Source organism: Pseudorca crassidens, chromosome 4, assembly GCF_039906515.1.
Source record: "Pseudorca crassidens isolate mPseCra1 chromosome 4, mPseCra1.hap1, whole genome shotgun sequence".
Lineage (NCBI taxonomy): Eukaryota > Metazoa > Chordata > Mammalia > Artiodactyla > Delphinidae > Pseudorca > Pseudorca crassidens.
Window position 1 is genome coordinate 116,043,552 of NC_090299.1, and position 20,364 is coordinate 116,063,915.

Genomic DNA, 20,364 nt, shown 5'->3' on the forward strand with positions numbered 1-20,364 from the left:
CCAATTACTAATGTAATAGTCAAATTATGTCCTAAGACTCTGGAACTGTTCCACGGGTTCAAGCCTATTTAAGAGTTCATGAATGCATTGTTTTAAGGTAGTGACCTATTCAACAGGTAGGGAACTTTACAGAGGCCAAAAGATTAAAGATTAACTGAAAAGTCTTCAACAGCTTCATTAAGCAGCCCAGACCACAAAGAGGCAACCGACCATTTTTTCCAAATGGCAACTAGAGTGTCTAATTGGAGCATTCAGCTGAGCTGAAATATCAGATCCCCCCAAAATATCAGAAATTATGCTCAATCTCCAAATTCCCAAAGGATGTTCTCATTAGGAGCTACAAGAAGTATAATAAGATTTGGGAAATAAAAATCCATAGGCTCAAGGATTTGGAATCCTCTCTGATTCCTAAGAAATGAGGATGCTCCTGGTTCCATAAACCAAGAGTATGCTGCTAATTTTCTCACTGTGTTTTACAGGCACATTATAAGAAAAGACACTAGAGTTTCTATTACATTTGTTTAATCAAGAGAGAAGAAATATTTTTCCAGATTAGTGAGTAATGACCTTATGTTTGTTAAGGGATATGTAGCCACTAAATACTTTTATACACATTATCTCAAGTAATGCCAACCATCCATCAGCATGAGGCTAGACATAGACTTATTTGTGATGTTATATATCCCAAAATGATGAAATTGTAAGGCTACTTATATAGATCCTCTGTCCTTCTGGTGTGTCCACTCAGTTTACAATTTTCACAACAACAACAACAAAATTGTGACCAGTGACACTTCCAGAGTATCCCTGACCCAGAATGCCTTCATTTTGAGAGAAATTAGGTCCTGTTAAATAAAGAAGATTATCTTGCTTACATAGAAGATTGTTGGGATCCAAGAAAAGGAAATAGTTCACCATGACTATATATAAACGGCACTTTACATGTTTGGGCTTCTACATACTTACATTTGTATATGTATGTACATGGATACACACATACATACAATCACAGGAGAAAAAAGAACCAGCCAAATTGGAAATTATCCTTGAGTTGGTATACATTGAGAGTGCTGTGTTTACTTTGATCCCAAACACACACCTGATTGCCTTTGGTGATACAGTGTCATAAGTAAGTTCTAGGTTGCGATTTAGGAGAAGAGTTCTAGGTTAAAGTTTTTTTTCTTTTTTTTTTTTTAACTTGGTAAAGAATAACTCAGTAATATCGAAGATCCCTTCCAGCTCTAAAATTCTGACTCTCTGCCTTCGCTTTGCTATGGAGACCTGGACTCTATGGCCATAAACACATCTCCTTGGATCTCATTTGACATAACAGTAAAACTATCTTACACATGCTCTGCCTATCTCATAGGAATAATCTAGGGACATAAGTCTTCCTGCTATATTTGTCAATCTGAAATATTTGAATAATTATTAGATTAATTCACGAAGTTTATAATCTAGATTAAAAGGCAATTGGAAGAAAAAAATAGCACCAGAAAGGATTGTTTATATATAGATTCATTTTCCTTTGTTCCTCCTTAGCCTATTTTCAGACCCATTTTCTTTGACCAAAGCCTTTGGTGGCTTGGTATCAAAATGAATTCAAAAAAATAAAGATTGAAAATTAAAACTAGAAAAAAAAAAACTACTGAAGGTGAAAGAGTAGTCTGGGGTAGAAAGTAATATAGAAAAATTCAAGTATATGAAAGAATAGAATTTTTTAAATTTATATGTCTACAGAAGAAATTGAAAGATTTCATTAAAACGTCAGGAACTGTTAGTTCTACTTAGATCATAAATAAGTAGCAGATTTTTATTCTAATTAAGCAACACTTTCTGAAAAGCAGAGAGTGTAAATGTGATTTGATTTAATATGACCATCTAGAATATTTATATTATGGTTCTTACACTCTTTTGGTGGTGAGCCCCTTTGAGAATACAATGAAAGCTTTGGACCCTCTCTCTAGAAAAATACACACGCATGCAATTTTGCATATAAATTCAGGACCCTACTGGGCCATGGACCATAGGTTAATAACTCCTGATTTACAATGTTACAGCCCTGTTTATAAAGTACCAGGGCTCTTGGATCAGAAGAGTCTGAATTTGTAGGGTTATTTACATAAATTTGCATACTCTATTCAATCTGCTCTACCTCTATGTTTATAAGATACATTATTTGGTCTAACCTACTATGATAGTATTCAAATTCAATATCACTGACATGGTACACATAAAATCCTTTAGCAGATTTTTAAGCCAATCAATTTAATCACATCTCACAACCAAGGCATAGCTAGGAAAACCCTGGCCAAAATGAAAATTGTTGTCCCATGGGTTTTCATGCAGTGAAGCCAGGCACACCCTGTCTTGGTCTTAACACAAAAATGCTACAGCCCCTTCCTGATGTCGCCTGTACCCCATGCAGCCCTAGAATGTGATGAAACTGCCCTTGGTAGTTTATTTACTAACCATCAAAGTTATTCTTTCATTACCTTCAGAATGTAATGGTTATTTTATGAAGACTCATTAAATTTAATGAGATACAGCTGTGTTTATTGCTATCCTATAAAAGGAGATGCAGGGGTGTGGGGTGGGGGGTGGGGCTGGCTTCAGACTGACTCTTGCTTCTGTGGAGTACCAAAAATAAAATGTCAGCCCTTGCCTTGTACTCAGATCAAGGAGCTTCAGAATTCAGAAGTCATCCCAACGGTCAAAGTTGATTAGGAGGATCATTATGACCACTGTTGTTCTTAATACAACCTGGCCTTATTAACCATCATAGCAAACTCATATAACTCAATAGCAAAAATACAAAACAACAAGGGTTTCCCTGGTGGCGCAATGGTTGAGAGTCCGCCTGCCAATGCAGGGGACGCGGGTTCGTGCCCCGGTCCGGAAAGATCCCACATGCCGTGGAGCGGCTGGGCCCGTGAGCCATGGCCGCTGAGCCTGTGCGTCCGGAGCCTGTGCTCCGCAACGGGAGAGGCCACAACAGTGAGAGGCCCATGTACTGCAAAAAAGAAAAAAATACAAATAATCTGGTTTTAAAATGGGGAGAGGATCTGAATAGACATTATTTCAAAGAAGACATACAAATAGCCAACACGCTTATGAAAAGGTGCTCAACAAAACTAATCATTAGGGAAATGCTAATCAAAACCGCAATGAGATATCACCTCACACCTGGAGAAGGCTCTTATCAAAAAGACGAGAGAAGGGCTTCCCTGGTGGCGCAGTGGTTGAGAGTCCGCCTGCCGATGCAGGGGACACGGGTTCGTGCCCCGGTCCGGGAGGATCCCACATGCCGTGGAGCGGCTGGGCCTGTGAGCCATGGCCGCTGAGCCTGCGCGTCCGGAGCCTGTGCTCTGCAACGGGAGAGGCCACAACAGTGAGAGGCCCGCGTACCGCAAAAAAAAAAAAAAAAAAAAGACGAGAGAAGTGTTGGTGAGAATGGGGAGAAAAGGGGACTTGTACACTGTTGGTGAGAATGTAAATTGATGCAGCCACTAAGGAAAACAGTATGGATGTTCTTCAAAAAATTAAAATAGAATACCATATGATCCAGCAATTCTACTTCTGGATATATATCTAAAGGAAATGAGGGACTTCCCTGGTGGTGCAGTGGTTAAGAATCCGCCTGCCAATGCAGGGGACATGGGTTCGATCCCTGGTCCAGGAAGACCCCACATGCTACGGAGCAACTCAGCCCATGCGCCACAACTACTGAGCCTGCGCTCTAGAGCCTGCAAGCCACAACTACTGAGCCCACGCGCTACAACTACTGAGCCTGTGCTCTAGAGCCCACGAGCCACAACTACTGAGCCCTCATGCCACAACTACTGAAGCCCACACCTAGAGCCCATGCTCTGAAATAAGAGAAGCCACGGCAATGAGAAGCCCACGCAACACAACGGAGAGTAGCCCCCCACTCGCCACAACTAGAGAAAGCCCGTGTACAGCAATGAAGGCCCAACACAGCCAAAAATAAATAAATAAAATAAAGTTTTTAAAAGTTATTTTAAAAATTAAAGGAAATGAAATCAAGATATCAAAGAGACATTTGCACTCCCATTTTCACAGCAGCACTATTCACAATAACCAAGACATGGAAACAACCTAAGTATCCATCAATAAATGAATGAAATAAAGAAAATGTGAGAAAGATAGATAGGTAGATATACAGATAACATTATTTAGCCATAAAAAAGAAAAAATCCTCCCATTCACAACAACAAAGTGTGGTATGTATGTATATACGATGGAATATTACTCAGCCAGGAGAAAGAAGGAAATCCACTTGCAACAACATGGATGGACCTTGAGGACATTATGCTAAGTGAAATAAGTCAGAGAGAGAAAGACAAACACTGTATGATTTCATTTATATGTGTAATCTAAAAAAGCAGAACTTTAGAAACAAAGAGTAGTCTGGTGATTGTAAGGGGCTAGGTGGTGGGAGACATGGGAAGATACTGGTTAAAGGGTAAAAAATTCCAGTCATAAGATGAATAAGTTCTCAGGATCTAACATACAGCATCAATAATAATCTAACAATACTGCACTGTATACTTAAAAGTTGGTAAGACAGTAAATCTTAAATGTTCTCACCAAAAGAACAACAAAAAATTGTAATTAGGTGAGGTGAAAGACATGTTAACTAATCTTATTGTGGTAATCATTTCACACTATGTACATGTATGAAATCAGTACACTGTACACCTTAAACTTACACTATGTTATATGTCAATTACATCTCAATAAAGCTGGGTAAAAAACAGTAACAGCAACTGTCATAGTAATAATAACATCAATAATAACAATGGCTATCAATTATTATACCATTACTTCATGCCAAGCATTATTGTTTGCACATTACATATTATCTCACTTAAATTTAGTTATTCCATTGGTCATAAAGCCAGAAGACACTACATCTTCACATGCAGTCTGGAGATTCAGTACAGTCTGCAGATTGTAAGATGGACATGATGTCTCAGAAAAGCCCCATAGGAAAGGCAAAAGAGTAGGCCTAGATTCCAAAGTAGAACCAGTAGAAAACCTAAGAAGAGTTTTCCAGATGCATTCTTAGGGGCAAGTTCTGCCTTGTAATTTTATGGCCAGATCTCACGGCTGGAGCATCTTGTCTTGGAGCTCACCTAAACCAGGAGCATTCAGTCCTCCAGTAGCAATCAAGAGGCAAAAAGTCCTGACCAAGAACCGCTTAAATGAAGTCTGAACACATGGAATTTGGAAATAGGATTTGCTGCCTCTGTGGTATATCAGGTTGGAGTTGGAATCTTTAGTTCTCGGCAGTGATTGGGTGATCATGGATTGTATACTGCAGCCCTTAGAGCAGACTTGAGGTATTTTCATGTTTAATATATGAGAATTAAATTCTATGTTAAAAAATATGGTAATTCCAGAATCTGAGTGGTGGGTATGTTCATTCCATTACCTTAATCTTGTCATTCATAAAGGAAAAAAGAAAATTTCATGTAGGCTCCAACATGAAGTTATTTGTCTGACTTACCTGGCTTATCTCCTTTTAGGTATTCTTTCTTTTTAACCCTGTCCCAGAGGATGTCTAGCTTCACAGGCACTCAAAGAAGGGCCAGGCTATTTGGAAGGCAGAACATGGAACACCCATTGCTCTCTGAGTGCAGATTCATTCCACTGAAAAATCTTCCACAATATATAATGAATATTGAGTATCTGGAAAACAGAAATATTTCTACTAACTAATTATTTCTAAATCTATTTCTAATTAATTTTAAATATAAGCTTATGAGAAGATTGTCTCTACACTCTGTGACCTGCAAGTGTCCCAGAGTTGCATTTCAGAGACCAAGAAGAAAAATAATCTGGATGAAGAAAGACTAGAGGAGAATATGTATTTTTCCCTTCAAAATATTTAGTCCGGTCTACTTGGGAAAGCAGGTTAATAACCAGGTGAAACAAATAGAAAACAATACAATGCTGAGGTATGGAGACAATAACAAATCCTCCCAGTCTCCAGAAAAAGTAACTCTAAAGTAGGATGCATGCCTGAAAATTTCTAACTATTCCTAAGTCACATTGAAAGTTACCAGGGTTTGTTTAGGGGACATCCTCGTGAACTAATATGATTCAATTAATCCACCAGTCAATTTACTAGGAAAGAAGTTTCTCTCTAGGAGCAACAGAGTCCCACAAGAAACTGTCCCTTGGAGAGTGCAAATCTTTTTCTTCAGGGGCCATAAGGAATTCTGTAGTAAAGTACTTATCCAGAGCACTAATAGGCAGGCCATTTACACTTGGTGGTGTTTACTGTCATACACACTATGGGACAGTTTTAATTAAACAACACTGATTTATCCTCATACTGAATACTTGTTTATTAGTGTTGTGTGAGGTAAGCACAAAAGTTCACTGTTCTTAGAACCAACATAGCTATATATATTGCTTAGCCTCTCTTCTTCTATCACGTTAAACTATATGACAGACAACAACTTCAAATTAAGAAAGAGTCTGTGGCTTTAACATGATGTGTAATACATTTAATAAAGGCAGCAGTTAAGTTTAGAGCCTAAATTTGAATCCAGATTAACACCTCTGTTAATCTTGGTCAAGTAAGTAACCTCTCTGACCCTCAGTATACTCATCTGTAAAATGAGGATAATAATAATAATAATAATACTTCATAGGGTTATTGGGAGGATTACATGAGATGATGCAAAGTATGTGAAGATGTATAATGTATGTTAGATAGTGCCTGGTATATAGTTAGCACCCAATAAATGACAAATGTTACTAAAATTTGGGAAAGGAAATCTTTAAAACTTATATTTACAAAGAGTTATTTTTTACCATTCTAAGAAATGAGGTAGAATCTTTAAGGAAACCTTAAAAGGTAAAGTAAGCTTTTCTATGCTTATTTAGATGAAGTTGAAAAAAAGTCTATTCCTGTTTTAATGCAGTGATCTAATTAACCTTTTGCCAGTATTAAAATAACTTTGAGTCAGTCCTGTGACCTCAACTGCTTAATGTCATTGACTTTAAACAGGCTTTTTGGGATGGTCAGAAACAGCATCTGGTGAGACAGGCAAAAGGTCAAATTCATTTACTTTGTAATAAATAGCAAATATATTTTACATTAGCTGCTTACAAATAAGAAGAAATGCATAAAATTCATTTGTCAAAGAAGGTAAGATATTACATAACGAATTTAAAATAAATCAAAAAATTCCAAAAAGGAGCCAACATTGATTTTTGGTCACACACCACTTATTTTATACCAGGAAGTGATTAAATTATTCATTTTTATAAACTAAAGAAATACATTTCCAGCTAACATTAAAATGAAGTAAAGATGAATCTAATTAAACAACACTGATTTATCATCATAAACATTCCTATCTCAGGCAGAGAAATCACTGAGCTCTATCTAGTGAAAGAGAAAAGATAAATGTAGCTTGTGAAAATGTCAGAATTGTAGAACTATCTGATTTCTAAAACTCTTCCTTGTTTTACAAATGTTTAGGCTTCAAAAACCAAAACTCTAGTGACGTCTTCCAGGTTATCCACAAACTCTAGGATGAATGACTCAAAAATAGCCTATTTTATCAACAAAACAATGTTGGAAAAAATAGTTTCAAAAGAGAATCCCAACCATGAATAGTATTACATTGTTTAACCAAGACCTATACACACAACCACATCTGATTTTTGTACCTCTTATTGAAATCTTGGAGGGCTTTTTTTCAGACTATTTGTAGAGCAAGTTTCTTTCTATTCATATAACTCTAAGCTGAGTTTCATTGGTATGTAATCATCATAATGACTCTTGATACAGCAGAAGTAGCCATATCTTTTTATTTACAAATTCCATTCATCAACTTCATGTCCATTTCTGTTCCAAAAGGACACCAAAAGGAGGGCATGAAAGCATTCAAATATACTGTTAATATATGTACAGCCTAGAGTCTTTTTCGAAATGATGTCAAGTTCAAACGCCTGCCTGTCCAGCATTGTTAAGAAAGATTTGTAAAGCATCTCCTTATTGGAAATATATCCAGCTTCTCTCTCTTCCCTGTAATAATAGTAAACTAGTTACTCAATATTCGGCTTCTGTACATAGTTACACATTATACAAAAGCACTTTATGCCTCAAGTGATCATGTAGGGCCATCACTCGCCTTATATTCCTCTAAGCTCAAATGTTTACCGCTGCAGCAGGCTCATTCAGTTATCATTTATATCAGTTATCAGTTACAAACTGGTCATTCCAATCCCTCCATTATTAATTTTTTTATTGCCCTTCAGATCATGCCCCATTTTTCAAGTGGTATTTCAGAGCCTAAATCGTTTCTTTCTGCAAAAAATCCAGCCATAAATGCCAACTATTTGTAGTGCATTATCATTTGTAATGTCCTAATTATTTTACATAATCAATAACATCAAGTCCCTTTTCTTGGGGACTTTCTGTTTCTTTACATTTTATTCTAAACACGTCAGTTTCCATCAAGTGTAAAACCGATTTTCTTGTCCTGCATCTGCTCTGAACACAACCTTAATTCACCATAAATCTATTTGTGCTCACTGCATAGTTAGACCCAGTTGGTTATGCTGATATAATCCTGGGGCCAAACATACCTTGCTCTGCAAAACTTGTAACTGAAATGCTATCCTGACGATGATCACAGTGACTAGAGGGGGTGTTTTATTTCATTGTTGTTATTTTTGCAGAGGTCTCTGTTTATGATGTGATGCATTTGGGCCTAAGCACATTAGCTGCATTATTCATTGGGTACATTTGTCAGAACATGCATGTGTATAAAGAACTAATGATCCACATTAAATTAATGGCGCTATAAAAAAGAAAAATACTCCATACAAGCAGCTATGTCAGAAACTACAGACTTTGATAAACCATAGAAAGGACCTAATCAGATGAAGCATTGGGCTGTTCTGTCTCCAAAATTACATTTCTAGAAATGTACTTGTACACAATGTTGGTTTTATTAAAACAAATTAATTCAGTCATTAAGGAATCATAAGGCAAGTGTCTCATAAGTCAGGACCTCCAGTGTAACAAATTGATTAAATGACTGTGTAATAGTCTCTTTAAACAAATCTAGTGTAACAAGTTAATAGATCTGCTCAATTACCATGCTGGGGTGATGAGGATGTGGGCGACTCTCTCATTAAATCTGGGAGATTGTTCTTAAGAGTTTTTTCCCCTTTCCTCTCTATTTTTCCGTGAGACCTGTGTTGTGCTTTGGGTTTGAGGTTTATTTTGAGGCCTCTAGAAATTGATTGTTCTAACGGAATTAAAAATAAAAAACTGAATTTGATGCTGCTGACTTCTCCAGTGGATTTGTCAGCTGCTATTTCACTTCGGTGTTCTCTCTCCCCTCCCTCCGCCTCCCCTCCCCTTCCCCTTCCCCCCTCCCCCTCCTCTCTCTCTCTCTCTCTCTCTCTCTCTCTCTCTCTCTCTCTCTCTCTCTCTCTCTCTCCCCCCCCCTCCCTCCCTCCCTTCCCCCACCCCGCCTCAAACCTGTGCGTTGGCTGTTGGTTGAAAGAACGCAGGGGCCCCCAAACCGTCCTCGGTATTCGGTACAAAAAAATAGTCAGGGCCCCCGGGATCAGAATAGAGCTTGCCCCAGTTTAGCAAAATTTACAGCAAAGCGTTCTAACCAGGAAAACCGGCGGGCGCCCTGCGGGGAGGGAGAGAGAAAGGGGTGGAGCGGGCAGAGGTCACCTACGTTTCCTCTGAGTCGGGAGTTTAAAGGAGATGTCCATACTATTTAGCCACGGGTTGATTTCATAGAAAGTTTTTCTCCAGGCTTCTACACGTGAGAGGGAAATTTGCCAGCAAATCCCCGGGCCTTCCTGGGCCTTGTTCATTTCTGCTCGGTTTTCCTGCAAGAGAGGAAGAACATCTCAGGAAGTGCTCGAGATGGGGGTGGGGCTCCCAGTCTCCTTAGCGAGTCCTGAGAAGTGGCCTTGACCAGGTGGGGGGTGGGGGCGGGGGCGGGGGTGGGGAGATGGGAGGGAAGGAAGAGATGGAGGGCCTGGAAGGGAGAGAATGGTTTCTACCAAACACCCTACGTTGACTTTTCTCTCTGGTGAATGTTGAAATCCTCTAGGCGAAAGATGGAGGCCAGATACGAAGGAGCTCTGGAAGCTTCTCCTCTCTTAACACCTAGGATGTCCTTCCCGGGCTGGTTCTGGGGTTGGGACTCGGCAGAGCAACTTCGAGCCTCTTGCCTTTTCCGAGGTGTTGATGCCCATGACACCCTCTCGCAAAGGCCCTGGGAGAAAAATCTATTACCCCACTGCCATTTTGTTAAGTGTTTGCTCCTGCGATGTGACCCTGCCACTTTATCTGTTGGTTTTTATTTTCTGAGTGCATGTTGCCCATATGTTACTCTAATAGTTGCTATAATTCTTGAGCAATGGGGCTCGTATTTTACGGGGCTGAATTAAAAAGAATGCACTTTAATAAAAACCTGAGCAATACACTAATGGCCTGACATTGATGTATTTGCATAGAGATGAGTTATACGGGCCTGCCTGACACGACTTTTAATAAATGATTGAGGAGGTTATTATAGGGATGCACTTTGGTGTGTGTTAACAAGTTATTTTAGTGCATCCGTAGCCGAAACTGGGAGCAATACAGTTCCGCATACAGTTGGAGGGTACTTTTTGTCTTATATCTTGTGACATTTATTGGGACCGCTCCGTCCCCATATTACCGTCGCAAACTACATTTTGTTAACCATTAGTACGTTCACTGTGAATGTAATCAGGGGCATGAAAAAGAAAAATGAAACCGCCCCCTTCCCCCGCTCACCCCCTCCCGTATTAACCATCTAGGTAGCCAATAATGAGCGTTTGATACCAGGAGCCCTCCGTCGGAAGTCACAGAGGGCTGGCTACGCTCAACTAGAACCCGCGGAACAAGCAGCCGTTCTCCCGGGAACAGCACAGCGAACTGCCGCTGAGCAGGGGGGATGAGAAAACCACTAAGTGAGAAACTGTGGGTAACTCAGGAAGCGTCCGCCGAGTCTGTGGGCACATGGACTGAAAGTCTCTTTGCGCCCAGAGAGCCAAGAGCCCTGACACTCCGTAGATGAGGCACCCAAGAGGATATACTCAAATACCTGCTTGCATGAGCATCCTTTTGTCCTGCTTGAATTTCTTTTCACCATGTGCGCGTACTACATAGTAAAATATGAATAAACTATAAAAATTACATATATTTGTAACTGCAGGCGGCCTTGCCTTCCCTCGCGGTCTCTGGAGAAACGGCTCAAACGAGGTCTCCGGCGGGATTTCCGAGCCGGAGACGCGGGCAGCGCGCGGTGAGCAGCGCCCCATCTCTGTGCCCGCAGGGCGCCGCCGCCGCGACGAGCCCTTTCACCCGCACCCAGTCGGCGCGCTGCGGGACAGGGGCGGGCGCAAACCTTTCCCGGGAGCCGACACGGAAGGTGGAGGGAATGTCCCCACCCCCAGCCTAGCGGGAGTGGGGCGAGAACAAAGGTCGGAGGGGGGTGCGGCAGGGCGTGGAAGACCGTGAAGCACTCTCGCCGTGCCCTTCCGCGAGGGGTACCTGCGATCTCGAAAATCCTTCGTGACCTGCAGGGCCCTTCCCCCTTGGCGCCGCGCCGGGGTGTGGTGCGTCCCCACCGCTCGACACCCGCCACCGCTGCTTCAGCCTCTACCCGAACAGATGTTTTCGTCCCTCGCGGAGACTTGTAACTGATGTTCGGGACAGCTGGTGGACCGCGCTAGCAACCTGTGTCGGTTCTAGAACATACCTGGTGGGAGCTGCGGGGGGAGAGGGGAGAGTCAGTATTGAGGGGAGAATGGACTGGGGAAGAATCAGGAGAGTGTGTGAGAGAGAGACGAGAGAAAGAAAATTTATGTACACACGTGCGCACACACTTCTCTAAATGTATCATTTAACCGCTTTTTTTTAATGGTGAAGTCCAGCATGGCTGCGGTGGCCTTTACGGCTTCTTCTTGATAACCAAGTAAGGAGAGAAGCTGGGAAACGCGGAAGCGAGCGCAGTGCGTCTAGGTGGTCTGTGCGGAGGAACTCGGGGAACAGGGCTCGCCCTCGTCTACAAATTGCACAATGCGTCGTCCACTGCCCGGGCGCTGCAGCTCTGCGACCTGGGGAGGCCCAGAAGAGGGACCTTCCCCTGCGCGGACGGGAGGGCGGGTGGCGACGAAGGCGTTGTGCGCCGACCACGTCAGAGGTGCAAATTAAGCTAGGACCAAGGGGAGAGTGGTGACCAAGGTCGGGGAGCCACCCCGGGGTGCGCGTGGGCGCCGGGGGGGCGGGGGCTCTCCTGGCCTGCAGGGGACGCGCTCGGGCTCCGTGGGCCCAGCCCCGGTCGGAATCCCGACCTCCTGAACAGCCCGCCCCTCCCGCAGGAGGCGAGCCCAGGCTGCAGCGTCGACGCGCTGGCCTCCAAGGCTCAGCCTTCAGCCTGCAAGCTCGGGTAAAAAACTCCTGGAGGTGGAGAAGAAAGAGCGGGCCGTGCTCGGCTCTGCCCTGGGCACCCCGGTTTTATTCCTCTGTGAAGCCAAGCTGTCAAGTGTCTGGAGGGGGATAGGTTCAGTTCTAGGCATGGAGGTATCAAAGGAAGATAGTACCGCGGCTCGGTGGTGCCTTCCTAGGGGCTTCTGGAACCCTCTCGTTTCAGCGGGAAGCTGTCCTGCGGGAGGGAGCCCGACTGGCTGCGCACACGTGGCAATGGCAAGTGTAGCCCGGAGGCCCCCGCAGGCCTGTGCCCAGCGATAGGGGCCGAGGCCGCGGGGTCTCCCGGGGGCCGGGGATGAAGTCTGCCCCGGGCACAAGCGGACTGGGGCCGGGTGTCGTGAATCCCAAACACACTTCGTTTGGCTGGGTTCAATAAGCAATCTGCCAAAAGGCAGAGCCGAAACCAGAGAGGGAAGCACGGTGCCTGCCACTTCCGAACTCTGTCGAATTTCCTGGGCCTTGTCACCTCCGAAAGTAGACAACGTGGTCGCGAGAGTCTGATGATGTGTGGAGGTGAGTTCCCGGTGACCAGCTGTGCAGTGGCTGGGTTTTAGCTCGATCCAAATCGTGGGAGGGTCGCAGAGGAGACAGCACGACAAGAGGGAGTCTACAAAGTAAGAGACAGCCATATAACAGAAGGTAGCAGCCACAAGTGCCCTTTCCCACTCTAAGGGGATCTGGAGGGATCCGGGATCTGCAGCACCTGTTCCTCTAAGGGTAGGCGCGCGCGCTCCCTAGGAGGGCCGGATGAGCGCTGCAGCTGTCCGCAGAGGCGCAGCCCTCTGGGCTTAAAGCAGTCTGTAAACAGACTAGAGAAGGAAACCCATCCAGTGGGCTCTTCTTGCCTGCATCCCCGCACCATCCACTCCGCAAGGAACCCCATTAAACCCCCGTTACAGACACGCTGTTGCCTGCTTGCTTGTCCCCCTTTTCAGCCGTGGACTCGAGGACCCAGAGTGTGCAGGTTAGAGGGACGGGAGAGGACTGAGCTTGAGCCTGTATGTAGGATTTCCCTGTGGGGAACCCCTTTCAGAACAAATGGAATGAGGCAGGCAAATAGCATTTTTTCAATTGTCTTCCCATTTAATCAAGATGAATTCCCATTTGTCTCCTTCAGACCTTTGTGACTCAAAGGGAATCTCAGCCCCCGCAAACTCCACATCGTTTGCTTCCAGGTCCTTTTTGAACTGGAAGGCCTTTTGAGAGCTTCCGGCTTCCAAGCCCTTCAGGGTGTCCCCTCCCTCCTCACCTGGATGGAAAGTTTTGGGAGGCCTATAGACCAGGCACAGCCTCTCAGGCTTTCGGGCAATTATTTCAGCCCCTGCCTGTTGTAGGTGGGACACAGAGCATACTGCAAACTTTTCCCTTAGGCACATTTGTCCCCGTCTGGGAAATCTTCCCTCACCAGATACGGCCTTTGTCCTCTGGGGAAGCTGAGTTCCCTCATTCTTTGCTCTTATACACTTCCCACTCTTTAAAGAGAGCCTCATCGGTGCCGGTTCGAGTAAGAGGTGGGGTCTGGGAAACAGGTCCTAAAATGAAAGCAAGTTTTCCGCCCAGCAGAATAGAACCAGGTAAAATAGCCTGGGCTCAAGCTGTGGACGGAGAGCCGCAGACCAGGGACCACTCCCTGGGTGAGGATCTCCCAGATTTGCAGGGAGTAAAGGCACCACACAAAGGACTTTTCTAGGCTTCCCAGGGCAGCCAGGGGACAGTGGGGTGGCTATTGCTGTAAGCCAGCAATACAGATAGAGTACTGCATAAAAGTTGTTGAGTGATGCCGCTATTACAGGTGGAAGAATTCATACCCCTTGAGAAGGCGAGGATAGGGGACTGCAGGGGTGGGGCAGCTATTGCTAGTTTCATAGTTTTATTGAAAAGATCTGAGGTCTTGATTTATTTATTCCTCCTCCTCCTTAGATCCTGGATTTGTCCTAGATTTTGTTCCTCTCTCCAGAACAAAATTTTAAAAACCTTCCCTTGGAAATAGAAGTGGTCATTGGTTGTTGGCTTTCAATACAGAGGCCAGTGGTGGAGGGGGGGTGGGGACACGGACCAGGAGCCCCTAAATTCCCTGTTCTAGGGGAAAGAAAAGGAAGTGGACTAAAGAAAACAGCTTAATTGTAACCTTGACCAACAGGTCAAGAAGAAGTTGACTCCAAATCCACCACTACCACCACCACCTACTTGCAGCAAGATCTCTCACAGCCTCCAAGGATCAGTTCACCACAAAGAGGTCTCTGAAGATGCATAGGTCTCCACAGTGCATCCAGACTTTTCAGGTACTGAGAATAGCATGGGATGGACATGGAGGGTGGCCAAGAGAAATGCTTCCAAGTCTTAGAGAGATAATCCTCTAACAGCAGGAAACCCCAGTTAAAACATACAGGAGTTAGACGTATTAATTTATACCTTCTCAAATTTTTATTTCTCAGAAAATATTGCTGGAAATCTAAGTTTGGTATTGCAGACTATTCGATGGAATTAGTAACTGAGACATGCATCTCAACTGCAAAGAGTATTTTTAATGGTCTATAAGTCCTTATTTGTTTTACACATGATTATAATCCATGTGTCTTGGAGAATGACATAACATCACTACAAATGATGATTATACTGAAGATTGTATTTTAAAGTTATTTTAAAGGAACTATGTGAGCTGATAAATGAATGTATTTTAATACCGTTACTTGATCTTCCATTTTGTCAAAAAAAAATTTTTTTTATATTGAGCTCACCCATTTGCTACTTAAGCTGTTCGTGCTTATTTTTACAATATGTCAGATGTTTACATATATACACAGAGTTAAATTAGACTCCTGATAGCTTGAAGATCAGTTCTCTGCCTGCAGGCTGGGAGATGACAAAGGGTTGCATTAAAGGTCTATCATTTTCTTTAAGACCTTCAAGAGAATGCAAAGTTCCCTGTGGCTTCAGCTTTGTGTGTGGGGGTGGGGGGTGGGGGGTGTGTGCTCACACGCACCTGGCATTCAAAGAATATTCCTTGAATGCCCACCATGTGGCAGGCACCGTGCAGTGTGCTGGGGATCCAACAGTAAACAAGGAGCATGTGGGCCTGTGCCCTTGCAGTTTGACTATTCTGCATCTTAGTTTTCGAAGAGGTAGTACAGTTGCAGCTCTGTCCAAGCTGTCACCCACTTTGGCCTTTGAGGCACATTCTTCCCCTGAGTGAAATAACACAGACTATACTGTAAAGAAGAAGGAAGAGGAGGTGGGAAGAAGAGGAGAAAGGGAGGGAGAGAGGCAGGCAAACAGACAGGCTGACTGTTCACTGGAAACCATCATGATCCTTCTAGGTAGAGCGTGGGTCCCTGGCTGACAGTCACCCTGCGTGTGCTGGAAGCAAGGTCCCTTGAAGTCATCCATTCTGCCTTACTCTCTATACCAAGGAGGTTAACGACAAAACGCTGATTTCATATATGCCTTTACAGTCCTTTGTCTCTTTGTAATTGCCTCTATCAGAATACCTAGGCTGGCACTGGGATGGCTTCTTACACCAAAGGCCATGAAGCCCAAGTCTTCAACTGTATTTGCAGTTTGTACTGTTACCCTAGTGCCCTGACTTCTCTGCTTCTGCTGTGTTGGAAGGGAAGTGCAAGAGTAGAGTAGTCAGGCAAGGAAGAAGAACCTTCTTCCCATCAACTTCAGTTGGCAAGTAATGCCCAAGTTCACTCTGGAAGGAGCAAGGTCTACAGGAGTTTTCCTCTTAATCAAGAGCCAGCTCTCCTGGCTTTGGGGGACTTCATTTTTCTAAGGGTTTGCTGCCTCCCTTCCTTCCTTCATCCCAAGTAGCCAACAGCAGGTTCAGAGCCTGTCACTTACCCCCTCTCTCTCCTGCTTTCTTGCCACCTTGACTCTCTTGGAAACAGAGTCTTGTCCCCAGTTCTCAAAGGAGAGATAAAGGGGGCAATTCCAAAATCTCAATCCTTATTCAGAACTCAGGGTCCCTTCTCTCCTTTGTACCATTTTTTCTTTCCCTGAGCTTTTCTCCCGCTAGAGAAAGGGTTTCCCTGCATCCAGCCAGCCAGAGTAAAGATGGAAGAGTGTCTGTGGCTATGTTCTATGGTGAAATAAATAATACTGGCCTGAAGCCAGATCCAGGTTCTCTCCATGGCTGAGATTCCTTCAACAACAGTATGACACAGTTAGCCAAACTATACATCCACATTATAGAATACAGTCATCACCACTTACATTTATTTATGTGCTACATTATATTTTTAAAGCCCTTTTGCTTTTGAGTTTCACAATAACTTTGTGAGGCAGTTATTATTATTAAGATAATTTTATAGATGAGGAAACAGAAGCTTACCAAAGTTAAGTGACTTTTCTGGGATCAGTTATCAGCAAGAAATAGAAACCAGCACTAGGGCTCAAGTTTTTTGACCCTAATGAAGTTACTCAGTGCTTCTTTCGCACCACATGGGGTCATTTTCAAATGAGTTTAAGTAATCATAAAAGATGCCTCCCTCCAGATCTTTACCTTCGAAAAACTATTCTTTATCCAGAAAACAGACCTATCTTGAGATAGGTCTGTTAGATACTATATTAGTTATCTATGCTATGTAACAGATTACCCCCAGATGTAATGACTTAGAACAATAAACCTTGATTATCTCACACAGTTGTTGTAGGTCAGGAATCCTGGAGAGCTTAGATGGGTGATTCTGCCTCGGAGCATCTCATAAGGTTGCAGTCAACATGTTGGCCAGGGCTGCAGTCATGTGATGGCCTGAGTGGGGCTGGAGGATCTGCTTCCAGGGTTCACTGACATTCCTTGTAAATGAGGACTGTTTGTTGGCAGAAGCCTCAGCTTCTTACCAAACGGACCTCCCCATAGGGCTGCTTGAGTGTCGTTATAACATGGCAGCTGACTTCCGCCAGAGTGAGTGATCAAGAGAAAGGGCATGGAGGAAGCCACAGGGCCTTGTATGACCCAACCACACACCATCACTTCTGCTGCACTGTATTCATGAGAGTCACTAAATACAGGCCACACTCGGGAAGAGGGGCATTAGGCTCCATCTTTCAAAGAAAGGAATATCAAGGAATTTTTGGAAATATTTGAAAACCACCACAGGTAATTAGCCTTTAAGTGTCACAGAATAGAAAATATCCCTTGCTCCTACTTCTCTTTTCACTTTCACTTTGAATCCTTTCCTTGGTTGAATAGTTATCCTGTACAAGACAGCAGGGCCTGAGCTAGGAGTGACCCGAGACTGGGCCTTTCAGGATGATGATGATGATGATGATAGCTAAGACTTTCATAGCTTACTAGGCCAGGCACTGTTCTAAGAACTTCATATATGTTAATTCACTTAATTCTCCCAATAACACTATGAAATAGGTACGATTATCATCTCCATTTTACAGATGAAAAGACTGAGGCACAGAGAGATAGAGTCATTTGACCACAACCAGTGAGTACTATAGACCAGATAATCTGGCTGCACAGTCGTGCTCTCAACCACGGTGTGCTCTCCTGGTTATGGCAAAGATAAAAGATTTCTCAGACCCTCTTATTCACTTGGGGCCATTTGGATTTGGGAGAAAATTAGACAGATCTTTATAGACCAAAGTGAAGAGCTCAGAGAGGGAAGAAGAAAAATCCAGGATAAAAAAAAAGTTTACAGGATTCTTTTTAAGAGCTGAGCCATAGCATCAAGCACAAGGGTCCAAGCTACGGATGATGACTAGAGGAATTACTGCAAACCGTGGATCCACGTACGAGGCTCAGATTGGAGGCATGAAAACTTGTTGGTTGCCTTTGTTTGAAGGTGGTTAGACCATCTGGTAATAACTAGGTTAATGTATTTTCAGCAACCTTGCTTTTCTGTGGTCTACACAAGCAGATTGATCCCAAACAACATACTGACGATTGATAGTTTTTTCAGAATGTATGCACCTTCAGAATTTTTTTAGGAAATAAAACTATATTATAGAGTTGTGCTGGTTTTCTTTCTCAACTTGATATCTCTGTCTCCCTTGTAATAACCAATTATATAAGATATTTATATCTCAAGGTTTCCTTTAGCTTCGCCAAGGTAGACATAGGCAGTAACGTTAGGGAGGTGGTAAGATTCCTCTACAAAAATAATATGCACCCATTTAAATTGTGTACTAAAAATTCTTTCTTTCCATGTAATGAGGAAGGGATTCACCTTAGAATGTATCTTCATCCAAACTAGCCCTTATTATTCAGAGTATACTAATATAGAAGCCCTGGATGAGGCTTCTATCAGAATTCTCGCCAGCCTCCAGTAGATATAAAACCCCAAAGAGACATTATGCTTTCCTTTTTCCAAGTGTGGTATTCAATGGAAATGTCTGGTCCAGACCAGAAAATAAATGATGCATATCTAGACATTTCATCCTTGAGGTGAATGATCTGTTGGATTAAAGAAGAAGACCCGAGAGTGAACTGAGGCTCTCAGGAAAACTTTCCAGTTTGTGGAACAATCCCAAGCCAATTTATAGAATGCTGGAGGCTAAAATTCAGGAAAATATCCCAGCCCTTTTGTCATCCAACTCACACCATCACTCTATTCGCCAGTCATATTTTACATTGATAGATGTGGGGTTTGTATTATTGTGATTTCTGCAGATCTTTAAAAGGGCTACATTAGGGAGAATATTTCTCTCTGAAGCTGGAGCCTAAATGCTTTAGATCAAAATACACGCTTTCCTGTCAAAAAAGGAAATATAGTGAGGAGCTGACTTTTTTAAAGAGTCATACTGAGGAAGGGAGAAGAATACTTTTTGCATGTATCTGTGTGGTAAGAGGGAGGAAATTTAGTGCAGAAATCTGCTCAGATTAGCCTAAAATCGAGTTTCTAGATGAAATTTGCTGCTTACCTCTGTTGTTATTACACGATCCTATTGTCAATGATTGACGGAAGAGTCACTGTCTTTTTTAAGCTATTCAGTGCTAGGAGTTACAAGTGGAATTTCACCTCTCCTGTGTGTGTGTGCGTGTGTGTGTGTGCGCGCGCCCCTGATGACCAGCTTAAAGGACAAGACGGTATAGATCAACCCAAGCTGATGCTGGTCTAATAACACACTCATGTACATGACATTAGGCTCCAAAAGTTTTCAAAGGCACCCTCTGACTCTGTTGCCAGATACTATATTTACAAGAAGAGCTGGCCTCCAGTCCAGATTGCCTGTACACTGAGTGGTGAGGGGTGCACATCTTTCCAGAGAAGAAGGAACATTTTTGGTGCCTTCTCTTCCCACCATCTCCCAAGTAGAGAAAGGAAAAGTGGATTACAGTGCTCACAAGCTTGGGAAGCCACTCAACAAACCACAACTTCTGGGAAAGAAGGTATAGAGCTTTAAGTTACAGAATCCTCTGAATGTGAACCAAAGAACTGAGCTTGGAATTTGGGGACTGCGAAAATATCTGTGTAGGAGCCTCAAATTGTGAATGCTGCTGGAACATCTGAGAGACACAAACAGGGCCCTTCCCTTCCACTCTGTATCCCTCACCCAACCTCACTGGCTTTCCCTTTACAGGAGAAGACACATACACACTATAAAACAAAAATGAAAAAGCAGTTTTACCTTCCTTTCACCACACACACAAAACCCTTGTTTTTCTCATTTTGTTTTCCATGTTGACACTTTGTTACCCGTAAGCATTTTTAAAAGCAGAGGTCAAGTGGGGGGCAGGGGGAAATGGGTGAAGGTGGTCAAAAGGTAGAAAACATCTGGGGATGTAATGTACAGCCTGGGGACTATGGTTAACAATACTGTATTGTGTATTTAAGAGTTAGTAAGAGAGTAGATCTTAAAAGTTTTCATCA